We start from the raw sequence: 12,302 nt of genomic DNA, 5'->3' as shown, positions 1-12,302 counted from the left end.
AAAGAAAGAAGAGTGGTATTAAAAGCTTTCAGTATTTTTCTTTACTCCAAAATAGTTGCGCTCTCGTGGCTTCACTGTACAGAGATAGTGCAGCGTTAGCTAGAAAGCATGAATTTCCTAACTCCATGCCAAAATAAGCTTGTAAAATTATTTAGGTGCTAGAATCCAGGGTTTGTAGCGATCCTTGAAAATCCTTTATTTCTAAAATGCCATTTTCAAATTGAAAACCCTTGAATTTTTAGAAGTACTGGAAAGTCCTTAAACTTGTACACTTGGCTAGACTTAGCAGACATTGCCAAGCGCTTTTTTTCCCTTCTGTGACACTCTTTCGCATGTCACAGAAAATTGTCTCTGGAGGTAATAGAAGGAAAGCGACATCCTTAAAGTTGAAATTACAAAGGAGCTGCAGATACCAGTTTTATGCACATGGAACCGGCGACAAATGTGCTTGGAGGAGAAAAGCAGGAAGCTCAACAGTTGAGGCATTCGAAGAGAAGCCGTGAAGAGTAAATTGAGAGCGACAGACACAATAAAAAGAAATTAGAAATGTCTATTGCTTATTTGATGGTGAAAAAAGCTGAGGCAACAGATGAAATCACATACACTGTCAAACCAAACAGTATTCAAATGTTGCAGGCCCAAGAAGTTAATTGTGCTATTGCAGAAAAACTGAGCGCTTTCTTGAAATGCTTCCTTGTGTGCGTTTAGTGGTGGGCGGTGAAAGGCAAATTAGCTGTCTTTCAAATGTTTGAAATCACTGAAATGCGATTTGTTTTGTTTTCTTTTGTTTGCATTAAAGTTAACGGTGTTCTTGAACAAGATATTGCCTGTCCAAACTACTACACACATTGTACGAGGTCCTTCAAGTTACTGTGTCGGTGCCTCGAAAGTCCTTGAAAACCATTGAATTTTTTTCTTCAATATTGCTACGAACCCAGTAGAACAACTGTCATGGAGTAAAAACCTTGGCTGAACAGGGGCTTACACGCAGAGCACAGGAAGACTAGAAATGCAGTAGTAGGCATGGAGGGCCCTGAAAAAAATGTGCCACATCTGCACGTCTGCCTTATGTTTCTGCACCGACTGTCGCATTTTTAATAGAAGTGCACTTTCTGTTCTACTCCCATAAACGCAACATTACGAACTTCAGTGTGGGGCAGTCCTTCAGCCAGTGCAGAACTTTTTCTGTACATCCGAGTCAGCTCTGCCATTTTTCCAGCATTGTAGTACAAGATTTGTTAAACTGGTTTAGCAGAATATGAGCAGTATACTCTTAAATTACCTGTTTATTTGTATGCACAAGTTCAGGTCCTCAGTTTGGTTGCATGACAAATTGCCATACCTCAATAGATACAAGAAACAATTTTATTACAGTTTAATAAAATCCAAACAGTAATAATCACAAAAATATAATGACATACATTTCTTTTGGTACGTATACAGCCCATGTCTTGGCAGTGTATAAATTCAACTATACACCGCAAGTACTGTGTCCTGACCACTATTATTTACATGTGTAAAACCATCACAGCAATTCAACAAATATCGCAGTAATTAGTGACATACAGTTTGTAACTGCTTTACATGAGCATAATGTATACAAATGGTCCCTGTGTACCTACACATGACTAGTGCCACCCGAGTACTATTACTCACAGGTGTAAAACCAACAAAGCAGTTCTTTAAAAAATATCACAGCGCTTAGTGACGTACATGCTGTAACTCCCTTGTAGAAACTTAATACAAACACGTGAGGACACAGAAAGCTAGCAGTGGGCATACATGGGAATACCACCGCCTCAATACTAATTCACAAGTGTAAAACTAACCAAGCAGTTCTTTAAATATCACAATGCTTAGTGACATACATTTTCTAACTAGCCTATATAAGCTTTATACAAACATGAGGACATACTGTAACGATGTTAGTAAAACAAGGATATTTATTAAAGGCGAACTTGTGCCCACAAGTAAAAGTCACTGCGGTCGTGCAGGAATCCGCGGCAGTCTCGTTCTCAAACTGGGCTCGAACCGTCTTCCTCTTCTTCTCGCGTGACACCTCGTGCGCGTGCCGCATGCGAGCCGGGTCCAACTGGCTGCCCGTGCCACGAAGATCGCTTCCTGTTGTTGCTGAACAACACCACTGTACGGCATGCACAGTGCCCAATGCAAAGGGCGCGCAACTTGAATGTCACCAAGTTTGTCGTGGCATTATCCCGCTCCTTGCCGCATCGGCCCGATGCGTGAGAGGAAGTAGGGGTTCCTGTGGGCTCTCACTTTTTTTTTTTTTTTTGTTGTTCATGACCTCTCCTGGTAGGGTTTCATGCGGACAACATGCACAACTTCCATGGAGTTGCGCCGTCTTGGGCTCTCGTGTCCAGCGGATTTCACCTCGTAAGTGACGTCGCTTATACGACGAAGTATTTCGTAAGGGCCGAAGTATCGGCACAGAAGCTTTTCAGATAGTCCACGGCGTCGCACTGGGGTCCATACCCACACCTTGTCACCGGGCTGGTAATGAGCTTCACTACGGCGCTGGTTGTACCGGCTGGAGTCGATGCGTTGTTGGCGGCGTATTCGGTACCTTGCCATCTGTCGTGCCTCCTCGGCTCGTTGCAAGAAATCTTCTAGGTCAGATGAGTTATGGTTTTCTTCATCTAACGGCAACATAGCATCCAAAGTTGTGGTTACTGCTCGGCCGAATACAAGTTCAAACGGGGTGACTCGTGTTGTTTCCTGAACGGCCGTATTATATGCGAAGGTGATGTATGGCAAAATTTCGTCCCACAGCCTATGTTCAACGTCGACATACATCGAAAGCATGTCGGTCAGTGTTCTGTTAAGGCGTTCAGTTAAACCGTTTGTCTGAGGGTGGTACGCCGTAGTTTTCCTATGATCAGTATGTGTCATTTGCAACAAGCATTTCATTAGGTCCGCAGTAAAGGCCGTTCCACGATCGGTAATAACAACTGCGGGAGCGCCATGCCTGAGCACGATATTGTGGACAAAGAATTTTGCAACTTCGACAGCCGTTGCATTGTACAGGGAATCAGTTTCTGCGTAACGGGTCAGATAGTCCGTGGCCACAACTATCCACTTTTTGCCTAAAGATGATGTTGGGAAGGGTCCAAGGAGGTCCATACCGACTTGTTGGAATGGGGCTTTTGGTGGCTCTATTGGCTGGAGGAGGCCGGCCGGTTTTACGGATGGAGTCTTGCGCCTTTGACACTCGCGACAAGTCTTGACGTAGTGCTGCACTGAGGCTAATAACTTGGGCCAGTAGTATTTCAGACGAATCCTAGCGACTGTACGGCTCACGCCCATGTGTCCAGACGTCGGCTCATCGTGACATGCATGCAAAACTTCTTCCGCATAGATGTGGGTACGACAAGTAAAAACTTTGTCTCGATGTTCTCGAAGTTTCTCTTGTAGAGGACACTTCCTCGCAGACAGAACGAGGATAGCCCCCTAGAGAAAATACGCGGCAGTTGAACGTCCAGTCCCTCCAGGCGCTGTATAAGTGGAAGCAATTCCGGGTCATCTCGTTGTTGTTGAGCAATTTGTGACGCGTCAACAATGCCAAGGAACGGGAAATCCTCTTCTTCTGACACAGTTGTCTCGACGGGTGCGCGTGACAAGCAGTCGGCATCGCTGTGTTTCTTCCCGGATCGGTATACGACAGTAATGTCATACTCTTGAAGCCTAAGGCTCCATCTTGCTAGTCGTCCGGATGGATCCTTGAGATTCGCCAGCCAGCAAAGCGAATGGTGATCGGTGACTGCTCTGAATGGTCTACCATAGAGGTAGTGCCGAAATTTACATATTGCCCAAATGACTGCAAGGCACTCTTTCTCGGTTGCGGAGTAGTTTGCCTCTGCTTTCGAGAGCTTACGGCTGGCATAAGCAATTACTTTCTCCTGGCCGTTATTCCACTGCACTAGTATCGCACCGAGGCCGACGTTACTCGCATCGGTATGAACTTCAGTGTCGGCTGTCTCATCAAAATGGGCAAGGATTGGAGAAGCTTGCAGGCGTTTCCTTAACTCGTCAAAGGCGTGTTGTTGTTCGCTTTTCCACATGAAAGGTTGATCATCTCTTGTCAGTATTGTAAGGAGCTCAGCAATGTTTGAAAAGTTTTCCACAAATCTTCTGTAGTATGCGCATAAACCCAAGAAACGTCGCACTGACTTTTTGTCTGTGGGTGTCGGGAACCTCGCAACAGCTGCTGTCTTTTCGGGATCTGGTCGGACGCCTTCAGCACTGATGACGTGTCCGAGAAACCGAAGTTCATCGAAGCCGAATTGACATTTTTCCGGCTTAATTGTCAAGTCTGCTGCGCGAATAGCTTCTAATACTAGTCGCAGGCGCTCTAGATGTTGGTCAGATGTGGTGGAAAATACGACCACATCATCCAAATACACTAAGCATGACTGCCATTTCAATCCTGCAAGCACAGAGTCCATCATTCGCTGGAACGTTGCGGGTGCGGAACAGAGGCCGAATGGAAGTGCTTTAAATTCGTAGAGGCCATCAGGGGACACGAATGCTGTCTTTTCATGGTCCCGTTCATCCACCTCTATTTGCCAGTATCCACTCTTGAGATCCAGGGAGGAGAAAAACATTGCACATCGGAGCCGATCTAAGGTATCGTCGATACGCGGAAGGGGGTACACATCTCGCTTGGTTACGCTGTTCAGTTTACGGTAGTCGACGCAGAATCGAAGTGTGTTGTCTTTTTTCTTAACCAGAACTACCGGAGACGCCCATGGACTGCTGGAAGGCTGAATAACGTCATCTGAAAGCATCTCCTCTACTTGCTTCTTGACGATCACCCTTTCTTTTGGTGACACTCGATACGGGTGCTGGCATACCGGTCTTGTGGCGTCCTCTGTTATGATTCTGTGCTTCGCAACAGACGTGCGCCGTACCTTCGAGGACGTGGAGAAGTAGTCAGAAAAATCCTTTATCAGGGCATATATCTGTTTCTTTTGGGCTTCAGGGAGTCTCGGGTTGACGGTAATTGATCTGTCGACACTGCAGGTTCCTGGCAGGGCAGTTGACGTAGTTAGGCTGCATAATTCGGTCGCTTCACAGAACTCGTGGAAATAGGCAATAGCTGTTTCTTGTGCGATGTGTCGGAATTCATTACCGAAATTTGTAAATGCGACATTTGCACGGCCATCGCTTAAGTGAACAAGGCCCCGAGCCACGCAAATATCTTTGTTGAAAAGGAGCTCTATGTTTCCATCCGCTATGCCTTCGCGGTCGGAGAATCTTTCATTCTCCACAAGAACCATTATACTGCAGCGTGGCGGCACAGTTACGTCATCGTCAACGACGCGCAGTGCAGCGAGACGTCGCTCCTCCGATTCTTCCACAGGTATAGCTTGTTTTGTCGAGAAAGATACACTGGACCTACGTAGGTTAATTATGGCGCCGTTAGCGTGTAGAAAATCCATTCCCAATATAAGTTCCCGTGAACATTCTGGCAGTACAATAAAGTCAGAAACGTAAGTAAAGCCTTTTATCGTAAGTCTTGCGGTACATCGGCCAAGGGGCGTAATAAGATGGCCGCCTGCCGTGCGTATCTGCGGACCAGTCCACTTCGTCACAACTTTTTTAAGGTGCTTCGCCATCTTGAAGCTTACTACCGAATAATCAGCGCCGGTGTCGACTAAGGCATTCAGCTCGAATCCGTCTATTATCAACCGTAAATCCGACGTAATCATTTCGTTCCTGCACTTGTAGACTGGAATTATCTCGTCACCGCACTGGAATCGCGTTGGAGGATCTTCGTAACTCTGGTTATCAGCGGCCTCACCTCCACAGGTCGCTTGCTTCAGTTTTCCTGGTGTGGGCTTGGTGAACGACGCCTAGGCAATCTTGGAGACGCGCGTGGGCTAGGCGATCGGTAGCACATGGGCGACGGTGATCGTGGTTGACGTTGGCGAGGAGTAACGGGGCTTCAGGTATTCTTCGATCTCCGCTGGCCGTTCACCGTTTCGGGGGCATGGTGCGCTTAAGGGAAAACCCCTTAACCCAACTTGACGGTACGGGCAGAACCTATACAGGTGACCCGCTTCTCCGCAGTGGAAACACAGAGGCCTGCGCTCGTGGTCACGCCAGACGTCGCTTTTCCGGGGCCTTTGTTCCACAAAACGAGGTGCACTACGTGCTGAAGGCTGATAGGCAGCCGGTGGTTCCAGTAGACGAGGTGCACTGCGTACTGTCGACGGGTAGGGAACGGTCGTCGCAACTGCTCCACTACTGTGTACCGCGGGTTGCCTGAGTACGTCGGCGTACGTTGGGGTGCGCCGCGTCGGCTGTGGCTCACGCTCTGGATCCCGTATGACGTTCCTGAGTTCGTCCCGGACAACGTCGACGATAGATATTGCAGCTGGAGCCTGAGGTATCTGCAACTTGTTGAGCTCTTCCCTGATCACTGACCGGACAAGCTCCCGCAGGGCTTCCAGGTCGTTTGGCAGGCCTCCAGGGAAGACATGGACAGGTGCGCAGCTTGCCTCACGGTTGTATTGCCGAGCCCGCTGTTCCAGCGTCTTTTCGATGGTCGTTGCTTCACATCTGAACTCGGCAACCGTGAGCGGTGGGTTGCGGACGAGAACTGCGAAGAGTTCCTGCTTTACCCCACGCATGAGATGGCGCAGCTTCTTATCTTCACTCATGGTGGGATCAGCACGCTTGAACAGGCGGGACATGTCCTCGATGTACATCGCCACGTTCTCGTTTGTGAGCTGGTTCCTGGCTTGAAGTGCGATTTCAGCCTTTTCTTTACGATCCGTGCTGGCGTACGTTGCTAGCAGTTGTCGTCGAAATTCCTCTCAAGAGGTCAAAGAGGGTTCGTGGTTTTCATACCACGTTTTTGCGAAGTCTTCCAACGCGAAATATACGTTACGGAGCTTCTGTCTCTCATTCCATTCATTAAAGCTCGCCACTCTCTCGAACAGTTCCAACCAATCTTCCACGTCTTCGAACGAGTCACCATGGAATGTTGGCGGCTTGCGAGGTTGGCTTACGACTAGCTGTGCCGGTGTTACCTGGGTAGTCATTGTGGCGGCGTCCGTTGTGAGAGTTTATCTTGGCAAGAAGAGAAGAGGGCCGAATTCGGGCGAGTCACCTCGAAGACGGCGGCTGGTCCGCTGGTGTACAGGTGTCAGTTCCACGGGATGGACTCGCAGGTTGTCGGGGCTACGCTGACTTTCGTTCGTGGGGCTTCGACTCATACCCAGCACTTCCACAAGAAATGTAACGATGTTAGTAAAACAAGGATATTTATTAAAGGCGAACTTGTGTCCACAAGAAAAAGTCACTGCGGTCGTGCAGGAATCCGCGGCAGTCGCGTTCTCAAACTGGGCTCGAACCGTCTTCCTCTTCTTCTCGCGTGACACCTCGTGCGCGTGCCGCATGCGAGCCGGGTCCAACTGGCTGCCCATGCCACGAAGATCGCTTCCTGTTGTTGCTGAACAACACCACTGTACGGCGTGCACAGTGCCCAATGCAAAAGGCGCGCAACTTGAATGTCACCAAGTTTGTCGTGGCAATACACAAAGCTAGCGGTGCACCCGCATAGAAGTGCGGCCATCTGAACACGATTATTTGCAAGTGTAAGCTCAACAGAACAGTTTGTTATAGTGACGCACATTTTGTAACTGCCTTATAAAAGCTTAGTGGAAGCACGAGAATGCAGAAAAATATAAATTAAAAACTTGCTCTATGCATACACAAACAGATCAACACAAATGGTAAACACCGCTTTGAAGACAAATGTGACTGTGGCAAAGCGCAGTGCTGTGCCGGTTGAAATTGCCACCCACATAGTATTGAGCAATGCTTAAACCACAGGCAATAAAGTCCTGAAAGACTGCGTCTCTAACGTAACTATTTTAATTCAAATTTCTTGAATATAGGGCTCGCTTGCAGATAAGGCATCTGATCCAACTGACCTGATTTTACACCTGCTACATGCATACAATGCACTCAGATATAACTGGTAATAATAATTATAAAAAGCATTTAAAAACTTGATAGTATGATGAAGATGCATGACTAGAAAAGTTCTGTCCCCCTCGTACTTGTTAAAAAGGTGTAAGTACGACACATGTTCTTTTTTTCCTCAATTTTTGCATTAATGGACAGCCGGGAACCTCGAACCGACACAAAAAAAAAGATACTGCTATGTTAATAGTGTTATGAATAATTTTTTGTGAAATCTTTTTTACAGACAAGTTGCAGTCTCCTTTCTGGAGGTTGAGCTGTATCTTGCAAAATAACTTGAAAAGTGGCCACATGGGAGCATGACACTATATCATAATGTTAGTTTCAGTTGACTCTCTTGCCCTACAAATCGCTGCTCACTGTGGCCAGTGATGCAACAGCAGTGTCTCTGTGATTTTCATCACACTTCTGTCCTATGCCGTTCTTACCAGAGTTGGCGGCACATAGATACCCAAATTTCGATAGTGTTGCTTTCTCAGGTGGATGCTTTTGATTTGCTCAATATCAGTTGGCACTTCAGCTGCTTCAAACTTCTTTTTTACCTCTTCAACAACAACATCAACAACAATCTTATGACACCTGTGTTGTCCTTCTAGTTGCCTACAAAGACCAGTCAATCTAGCATACAACACTGACAGTCTCTACTATCTTGTAATGGGGGAGAGGTGTGTCCCACCATGTGTTCCACATTGTTGTCACTATGTGGGCTGGCAGGGGAGGCAACAACTGTAAAAAGTCAGTGATAGCACACATGTTGCTCTACCAGGCCTTGTGTGGTTCCTTCTGACACTGCTGCTGATGCTGACGCGCTGCTGCTTGCCTCGTACACTGTTGCAGCTGCAGTAGACATGGCAGTCTCTGTATCTATTGCTGCCGCGTCATCTGTCATGGTAACTTCCAAGTGGTATCGGGCTCACTTCTGCAACAGAGATGTTGTTTGTCCCTTGAGGGCTCTCATGATCAGGGCCAATAATTTCGTAGGCATTGTCTCCTGCATCGAAGAACCAATAAGAACAGCATGAATTAATAAACATAGCTCTAAAAAGTACGGACATCAAGACTTAACCACAAGCTTTGCACATAAGTGACCGGGCTTAATGAATAATACTTGCAGGAGGAGTTACACAATTGTTTGTGTATATTACAGTAGAGCCTCATCAGAAGATATTCAAGAGGCACGGGAAACATGTCTCTCGAAACCAAAAATTTTGAGACACTGAGGAGCCAGACTAGATCACTTTATTATGCATCATCACTAAAGTATGTTTTGATATATCTGAAGGAATAAATGCTCAGGGTGGCTTAAAGGGCCCTTAAACCACTTCTCGACATTTTTTGAACATTTCAAGTAAACACGCGTATCGAAATCAGAATGCAGTCACGATCGACGAAGCCAAATGCCAGAGTGCGTAGCACTGCAGGTGCACCACAATATGAAGAAAATGACCCCGTGCGCCTCTCTGGACCTATCCTGCACCCCCCAGTTTGTCCTGACGTCACCAGGCTGTCTCTGATGATGTCACCAGTTTCCGGTGCTGTCGATTGGTCGAACGAAAGTGTACGACTGCCGGCAAGGCCTGCAAGCAAATACACACACACTCCTTCTTCCTCGTCGCGTTGCGCGCGATGCCATTGTGGGCAGCCAATGGGGGCAAAGAACAGAAACGCCAACAGAAGGGTCTCCCTATGAGGCTCTTTACCACGAGTCACCATACAGTTCCGTTGTATTAGCGCCACCCCTCGCAGGACGACAGGCCAGCGCGGCAGCAACAGAGCTCGTTAGTGTTGGCCTGTCCCGTAACATTTGGAGGTGTACAAGGCAAGGAAAAGACGATACTGTCCATAGGGCGTGTACCAGATGAAAGAGTAAAATGAGTGGGGAGTACTTTTCGATAATCAAACACACGTAGCTCCACTATTACTGCACCGTTTCGAAAAATTCTCGTGGCTACCTGTTCATTGCCTTATTGTGTAGAACTGCAACACCGCAACTAAATTTCAACCTCGGTGGTTTAGGGGCCCTTTAAAGAAGACATTCACAGCTTTTTAGTGACTGTAGATTGTGTTAGCTTCCTTCCCAACTTCAGGAATTTAAACACTTCACTTTGCAAGCCTTGTTGCTCGCAGTACCTTTGAGGTGCTCTTAGACGCTCGTCAGCTTCAACTGCCGACACTTTCTGCCCTGCACTGTCCTCGTTGCCCTCCTTTTCTGGTTCATGCTAAAAGAGACATGCGCGATTGACTTGTGTAAGGATTGCGTGATCTTTACGCCCTTCGGAGCACACAAGGTGCACAAAGTGAATGTGTCTAGGTTGTGTCCATTCGAAGTAGTGAATACTTAAAAATGTCATCCTTAGTAACAAACGTGTCTCTTGTATACAGTATTGTTAACGTGGCAAACATCGGAAAACCAACCAAACCATTTTCAGATGTCTCTTACAACCAAGTGCATCTTGTAATGAGATTCTGCTGTACTGAATATTTTTCAACTATGGATCATCTGCATGTACATATAGTCACAAAGACATGTTGTGTGGAATGGCGAATCGGGAAACAGTTCGTACTCTTACTTTTTGTCCCTAACATAAGCAGCTGATAACAATATGATAAAGCAGGCAATGAGGCTAGAATGGAACATGATCCTTCAGCTCTAAACAGTTTTTTGGGCCCACATCATTCCCTCATATGACATAAGGAAACAACTTGATTGCAGTAATGGCTGCATGTGATCTGAGTTGATTGAAACAAACTATACGTAAGGTTGTCCTGTATGTAATTTTATCAGAGTGCGTTTTAGATGTCCTGCTGGTGATCCTGGCTGCGCGATGCTTCTCATGCTTTTTGGCACGATTCCTTTTTTCCACTCCACTTTTTTTTCAGAATTTCTCCCCTTTCCCTTCCCCCTTGTGTAAAATAGCACACTTGAAGTATCAAATCTGTTGAACTAACGTGTGTATCAACCCTGTTAACGTGTGTGTGTGCGTGTGTGTGTGTGTGTGTGTGTGCGTGTGTGTGTGCGTGTGCGTGTGCGCGCGCGCGTGTGTGTGTGTGCGCGTGTGCGTGTGTGTGTGCGCGTGTGCGTGTGTGTGTGCGCGTGTGCGTGTGTGTGTGCGCGTGTGCGTGTGTGTGTGCGCGTGTGCGTGTGTGTGTGCGCGTGTGCGTGTGTGTGTGTGCGTGTGCGTGTGCGTGTGCGTGTGCGTGTGCGCGCGTGTGTGCGTGTGCGCGCGTGTGTGTGTGTGTGTGTGTGTGTGTGTGTGTGTGTGTGTGTGTGTGTGTGTGTGTGTGTGTGTGTGTGTGTGTGTGTGTGTGTGTGTGTGTGTGTGTGTGTGTGTGTGTGTGTGTGTGTGTGTGTGTGTGTGTGTGTGTGTGTGTGTGTGTGTGTGTGTGTGTGTGTGTGTGTGTGTGTGTGTGTGTGTGTGTGTGTGTGTGTGTGTGTGTGTGTGTGTGTGTGTGTGTGTGTGTCATGTTTTGAAATATATGTACATTCAGGAGTGCCTGCATGCCCTTCTCGCCTGCTCCAGTGACGAAAAGGAGAGCCTGTTTATGTACCATAGTAAAAAATTCAAAAGTTTTCGCTGTGCCCATTACATCCCTTATCATATAGATCTGTCACAATACAGAGTAGCAGTGGTCCATAATACCAGCCCATCCCAACATAATTATAAATTAACACATACCGACATGCTGCGAAACAGCTGTTGCAAAGCCGCTGGTGAAGGCAATTTCCGCAGCACTGCAGTGGTACAGCCGAGTTCCACATGTATAGTGACAAATCCATATGCATGTTAGCAACTCAGTAGTTGCTGATGGTTTCATAAGCTTTACACTACACAATAAAGTAATCTAGACAACTTTGTTGGAACAAATGCACATAATTAGGACACCACTTAAACACTAACACGATTAATTGCCCCCAATCTCTCACTCACTAAGGGATAATACTACTGAAACATCGGTGGAGAGCTCAGATTAACACAGCCCATAAAGGACAAGCGTTCTTTGAGGAAAACAGCTATAACAGTGGTTAGTTTTCTTGATCATTTTATGTGGTAGCTTTGATTTAAATGTCATGCAGTACTATAAAATACGAAGTGCCGCATTTCTAGCAGCAGAAGGCGTCGTCAGGCTCATGGTACAACAGATTTTTGCACTGTTTGTCAGTGAGCCGACACATACAAAGAAAACCAAATTCACACATACATATACAGTGTCAAGTGCACTTCTCCTTCTGAAAACGCAGCCACCAGTTCCAATGTTGCTGAAAGGAAAGGTTATATAAAGTGCGAGAC

The sequence above is a fragment of the Dermacentor andersoni genome, unplaced genomic scaffold (assembly GCF_023375885.2).
Source record: "Dermacentor andersoni unplaced genomic scaffold, qqDerAnde1_hic_scaffold ctg00000033.1, whole genome shotgun sequence".
Classification (NCBI taxonomy): domain Eukaryota; kingdom Metazoa; phylum Arthropoda; class Arachnida; order Ixodida; family Ixodidae; genus Dermacentor; species Dermacentor andersoni.
This window is presented reverse-complemented; position numbering follows the sequence as displayed.